This window comes from Perca fluviatilis, chromosome 18, assembly GCF_010015445.1.
Source record: "Perca fluviatilis chromosome 18, GENO_Pfluv_1.0, whole genome shotgun sequence".
NCBI lineage: Eukaryota > Metazoa > Chordata > Actinopteri > Perciformes > Percidae > Perca > Perca fluviatilis.
Genome location: NC_053129.1, coordinates 31,168,719 through 31,175,027, shown reverse-complemented (window position 1 = coordinate 31,175,027; position 6,309 = coordinate 31,168,719). Strand labels below are relative to the sequence as shown.

At 43.4% G+C, this 6,309-nt stretch overlaps 1 protein-coding gene across 1 annotated transcript in view; it reads right to left on the bottom strand.

Moving 5' to 3' along the window:
- The window catches only part of hivep2a (HIVEP zinc finger 2a), a 140,330-nt gene extending 134,369 nt beyond the window's left edge, over positions 1 to 5,961 (bottom strand). Inside the window, exon 1 of the mRNA XM_039781208.1 lies at positions 5,510 to 5,961. The gene's annotated coding sequence lies outside the window, so the exon portion shown is untranslated. The remainder of the gene's footprint in view (positions 1 to 5,509) is intronic.
- Between the last annotated feature and the right edge of the window lie 348 nt (positions 5,962 to 6,309).

The window sequence follows — 6,309 nt, the reverse complement described above, 5'->3', positions numbered from 1 at the left end:
ACCACAGCCGTGCACAGTGTGTGCGTCCTGACAGCAGAATACACTCTTTAGCTCCACTAACACCGCAAACACATTCAGGCCAAGTTTCTGTCATTGCTCTTCTTAAAAACAGCAACAAAGCATTCATCAATGCTACCTCTCTCTCTCTCTCTCTCTCTCTCTCTCTCTCTCTGTGTGTGTCTTTAATTCAGCTTCCATTTTATATTGCTCGCAGCTTTTTATTGTTTCTAAAAATACCAACTTTTACAGTGTCAATCTGGGGTTTAAAATTAGCCGCTTTCAGTGCCAACACGGACACCGAACACACTCACACAGATGTGACAATACAATACAGTTTTGAGAATTCCAGTTATTGTTATTTCATTTCATCATTCTTTTTTTTTTATAATTTATAATCAATATTATAAATGTATACGATTATTGTCTGGATGAATGGAGTAGTTGTTTGGTCTATAAAATGCCAGAAAAAAAAAAATGTGGATCAGTGTTTCCCAGAAGACGTCCTCAAACGTCTTTTTTTTCAGAAATGTTTTTGGGCTTTTCCACCTTTAATGTCTGACAGGACAGTTAGGTGGTAGGGGGAAGACATGCAGAAATTTGTCACAGGTCGGATTCGAACCCTGGACCTCTGCGTCAAGGTATACACCTCTCAGTATATGTGCGCCTGCTCTACCCACTGAACCAACCCGGCCAGACGAGCGTCCTGTTTTGTCTCAAACAAGACACAACTCAAAGATATTCAGTTAACTGTCACATGGGAGTGAAGATACTAGAACGTATTCACATCAGAGAAGTTTAAGGTATTTTTTCTCATAAAATAATTACGACAAACAAATGATCAAAACAGTCTAATCGATTCATCTTTGCAGCTCTAAACTGCAGCCTGATCAGCTCTCCGTCTGCTGATTTGAAGCTACACACAGTGGAGAAGGAGGGTGTTTAACCCTCATGTTGTCCTTGGGTTAAACTTGACCCGTTTTCAAAAATAAATTCATATCTGAAAATATGGGACGTCGATAAAGCAGTGAAAATGTAAAAAAAAAAAACGACAGAACGTTAAAAAAGCAGGCGAAAAAAACCGTAAAAATAAGCACCAAAAATAAGCACCCAAAACATTGAAAAAGTGACAAAAACATTGGGAAAAAAGTGGGAAAAAAACATCAGAAAAAGCGATTAAAATGTTGAACAAAGTGACCAAAACAGCAGGGAAAAAAAACACACAAAAAAAAACTTGTAAAAAAGTGACTGAAACATTGAGATAGCTTTTTCATGGTTGACGGGAAGACATCACGAGGGCTAATGTTTGTTTGTTCCCCCATTAGCTTCTGTCTGCCTTAAACAGAAGCTACTCTTATTATTATTTCATAAGAAAATTCCATAAACTGGAAGGCATATATCCGTTACATTCCTACTCACAATACATCAAAGGAACAGCCAAGGGTAAAAACTGAAACTTAACACACATAACATTCATACTTCGCAGCATAACAGAAGTATGAAATGTTTGATTGTGAGTTTGAAGTGATGTTGTGGACTTTATTGACCCCGATTGGAAGTTGCGTTCATTATTTATTTCAGTCCCACCGTAACATCAAAATGATATGTTGAGTTTATAATTACTTTTATTAAACTAACTAACTGCTTCCAGCAGTGGAAGGTTCCTTTTCTTAGCCCTCCTGTTGTCCTCGGGTCAAATTTGACCTATTTTCAAAAAGTTACCATACCAGAAATTTGGCTTTCTTTCAACCAAATTGTCAAAAAAATAAAATAAATAATAACGGTACAACGCTCTTCTTAATATCTTAAATAATCACTTCACTACTAGGGCTGATCGATTATGGAAAAAAATATAATCACGATTATTTTGGTCAATATTGAAATCACGATAATTTAACACGATTACTCGTCGGAAAGATGTTGCAGTTATTGAACTTAACAAACAGCGGAAAAAGTTAAATCAACAGTAAAAAAAAAAAAACTGTGAAAATTGCCGTAATACTTTTCCTATTTAAACTTTATTTTTTCATTCAGAACACGAGAGAAAATAAGAGTTTACTTATAACTAATAATTGTTTTTCTCGATTATTCTGTTTTTGTGATCATTGGGAGCCGAAATCATAATCACGATTAAATTTTGAGTCATTGCACAGCCCTATTCACTACTTCCATTGAATGTGGGTGTTTTCGTCAAAAGTGCAGAAAAGCAATCGACAAAGACATCGGGACAAAGTGACAAAGAACTTTTGGGAAAAGTGACAAAAAAGTGACAAAAATGTTGGAAAAAGCTTCAAGAACGTGGTTCAAAAAAACAACAACAAAAACCGGGGTGAACACCTGGAAATGAGAACAAAAGTGTCTCGCGGTTTTCATTTTAAATTTGGACCCAGAACAACTAAAAGTTGCATGGTGGACGGGAAGACAACACAAGGGTTAAGTAAAAGTAGCAAAACGACACATTGTAAATAATCTGGTACCGGTAGAAGAGAACAGATGCGCGAAAAAGGAAACGACACAAAGTTGAAGTCATTTTAAAACCCTCAAAGATTCGGGGCTTCGGAGAAAACTTTCAGGGCTAGAAACTTTTTTCTCATAAAAAAAAAAATAAATGACTCAAATCGATAAAAGGACAATTCCAGCGCAAAATGAAGCTAGAGGTTAATAATATATGTGTACCGAGTCGACCGTTCTCTGGGATCTGTTTTCATGCTAATCGAATAGCTTTAAACAAGCTACCGTGAACCAGTGGTTAGCTTGCTAACGCTAGCTTTCGGGGCACATGGTGAATCCAAGGGGATAAGCTTCGCTTCAGAACTTGAACCTCCTATGGCGCCATTTTGACGCTACAAAGAGATCACCTCCCGTTAGCATTCCACTAACTAGCATTCATTTTGGCGTCACTTTGACAGCGAATAACTTTACATCTGAAGCGTTTAAAGACTCTATTTGTCCGTTGTTTATTTCTAAAGAAACACGACAATGTATAAAAGGCTCCATTACCTTGTACCTCACGTTATGGCTCCGTAGCAGACGCTTTTATAAAAAGAGGCTAACGATTGGGTCATAACCACGAGACTTACTGTCACACAGTAGAGGAATTACCGTATAGTACAGGAGAAGCTCGCAGGCAGTTTGGACTTCCATTAGCTGTTTAGGTTTAATGACTAATGTTAACTAGCATGTTAGTGATCAGTAATTAGCCTGTGCCTATGTTATCTCCTTACATATACCTACGCTCTCCGTCTCTGTAAGATTGGGAATGATTGAGATTTCTCTCGGCACAGCTACCAGAAGACTTCACACTTTCAGACAGGTTGCTCACGTCACATCTACGTCTTCAAGCTCAGTTGGAGGCTGCACAGTAAAGCAAGAGATCACCAGAAAAGTTCTTCTAATATCCTTCACTGGTCTCCATCCAGAGCAACGGGCTCTGTTGGTCCATTTTATATATGTCAATGGGTAAATCGCTATTTCTATACCACTAACAAGGCTCGAGCAGTCCAATCACGAATGCTGTGCTTGAGCTATGTTACTGGTTACACGGCGTTCAACTGTTCATGACTGTTTCCCAAGATGGCGCTCGCATGTAAACATGAAAGCTTACTGTCTTTATAATCTATCTTTTTAATAAACTGTCTGTACACTTACACAGTTGTCGATGCTTCGGTTTACATGTAAGGACCCTTATTATGCTACTGTTAAAGTTTGGTACTATTCTGAGCCTTGTTAGTGGTATAAAATACCAATTTACCATGTGCCCCGAAAGCTAGCGTTAGCAAGCTAACCACCGGTTCACGGTAGCTTGTTTAAAGCTAGAGACGCATTTGATTAGCATGAAAACAGATCCCAGAGAACGGTCGACTCGGTACACGTATGTTATTAACCCCTATAGGTTCATTTTGCACCTGAATTGTCCTTTAATAGATGTGATATTTAAAAGAGGGAGATTTGTCACCCTCAAAAAATATGAAAGACAACTTTAGGATGCTAGTAGGCTATGGGACAATGCATACGCCGTCGCTCTATACACATAATCCACCTGCAATCATTGCCCTTCCCAGAACGAGCCGGTCCCACCGGTCTTACTTTTTAAATTTCAAGACAACCCCACTCCCCAAAAGAGGTGTTCAGGGGGCTCAAAACAAGAACTGTGTCTACTTGTGCAACATCGGGGGGGATGTCCCTGTAACTTGCTGCTGTAACAAAGTCTATCTATCTATCTGTCTGTCTGTCTGTCTGTCTGTCTGTCTGTCTATCTATCTATCTCTCTATCTATCTATCTATGAGTGTGTGCGACCCTAACCTTTGACCTCTGACCTCTCTGTGGCGCTTCCCTGCAGACATGAGGAGCCGATCACAGGACTGCGAATTGCAGTGACGGCGCTTATGAGTCACATGATAAGGCTGCACAAATCTCTTCTGTGGAAAGAGGGAGCGATGAAAGCACTGAGATAAAATATTTTCCCTGGAGTATCATCAGCAGGTAGGTAAGGGAAGAGAGACAGAGCAGGGCCCTGGCCGTGCGTCGGAGTGCCCCCTCCCCGGCCGGCAGGGGCCCCTCTCTAGACGGCAACACGTCATGGAACATTCCCGGAACCAGCCAGCGCACCACCCACCATTTCTCTCTCTCTCTCTCTCTCTCTCTCTCTCTCTCTCTCTCTCTCTCTCTCTCTCTCTCTCATACACAGACACACACAAATAGAGGAAGCAAACGACGAGCATATGAGATAAAGTCACTCCCTTCTCCTGCCTTTTAAACAGTTTTTAGACCTATTGAAGATTCACTCCACAACACACACACTCATACACACACACACACTGTAGCAACAAGGCTCCATTTAAATACCTACATGCATGTCACACTCGTACTTTAGCGGCAACAAGGAAATAGCAGTGTGAGAGAGAGAGAGAGAGAGAGAGAGAGCTAAGGTCACAGCCTATGCTCACTTTTGAAAACTCCACAGGCACTAGGCTACGGGCTGTACAGTGATAATACCGGGGCTTTGCGAGTCAACTTCTCCGACTCAAACGCACCCAGATGCGGCCAGAGCTGGCTTGTTGCTGCACAATTACGCACACATGGCATACCCCCAAAAAAAAATCAAATATCAACACATTTCGCGAGCTTCCACTTTCACAGCTTCATATCCGCGAACACTCCCCCTCTCCCCCCCTCTGATTCTCTCTCCCCCCGGACCTTTTGCAGCCAGCCTGGCCGTGCAGGGCTACTGCAAATTCCTCAGGATATTACGCAACCCGGGTAATCTGCATGCAATGCAATGCGTGCCCGGGGTATTCCCCCCTGCCCCTGCATAGCCTTGCCCTTATAAGCTAAACACACACACACACACACACACACACACACACACACACACACACAAAAAGAGCCAATAATGTCCGTCATGGCGCAGAAAAGCCCGGCTGTCACATGTGTTATGTGTGAGAATACATGTCCGGGAAGGGTTTTTTGTTGTTGTTGTTGGTTTTTTTTGTATCTCCCGGCAGCACTTACCTTCCGTCTGCTCTCCAGCTGCGCGTCTCCGCGCGATAATGACAACAAGCAACCCCCCCTCCCCCCGCCTCCCCACCGGTGACAGGAGATCCGATTCCGGGCGGGCTTGACACCTCCGCTGGTTGTCCGTTAGAAACAGCCAAGGAGAACGGTTGTTAGAAATCCACACGAGGCGATGGGGAAGCGGCGGAAAACGTCGCCGACGGAAGGAAAAAAATAAAAAAAGTTGCGCGTAAAAATGGAACCGGAATCCTTTCCGAGCGGGTTTTCTGCTGCCGGAGCTCCTCTCTTAGCATGTACTGCAGTCAGACAGCCAGTCAATGTGTGCGTCTGACTGTGTTGTGATGAGTGTGTAGGCTCTGTGTGCGTGTGAGAGGGTGAAATCAGGAGACGCACACACACGCGCGCGCACACACATACTCGTTCGCACACGGGGGTTATTCCAAACGCCACTTCCCAGAATAGCAGCAGAGAGGAGAGGGAGAGAGAGAGAGAGTGAGTGGCAGAGAGCGAGAGAGAGGGCGTGTGTGTGTGAGTGTGTGTGTGTGTGTGTGCGTGCTTTTGTGCGTGCTTGTGTGCGTGTGTGCGCTCGTGTGACGTCGTCGGATCCCCCAGCGCGCAACCAGGGCAGAGAGAGGGGAGGGGAGGGGAGGAGGAGCAGTGGCCGAAGAGGAGGCTCTGTCTGCCGGCAGAGAGAGAGAGCAGGATTCCCCGGTCACCTCTGGAGCGACCTGTCTGTCTGTCTGTCTGCCTCGTTTCCGCCTGTCTATCTGTGCATTCAGCTATAGGTGAAGACCGGA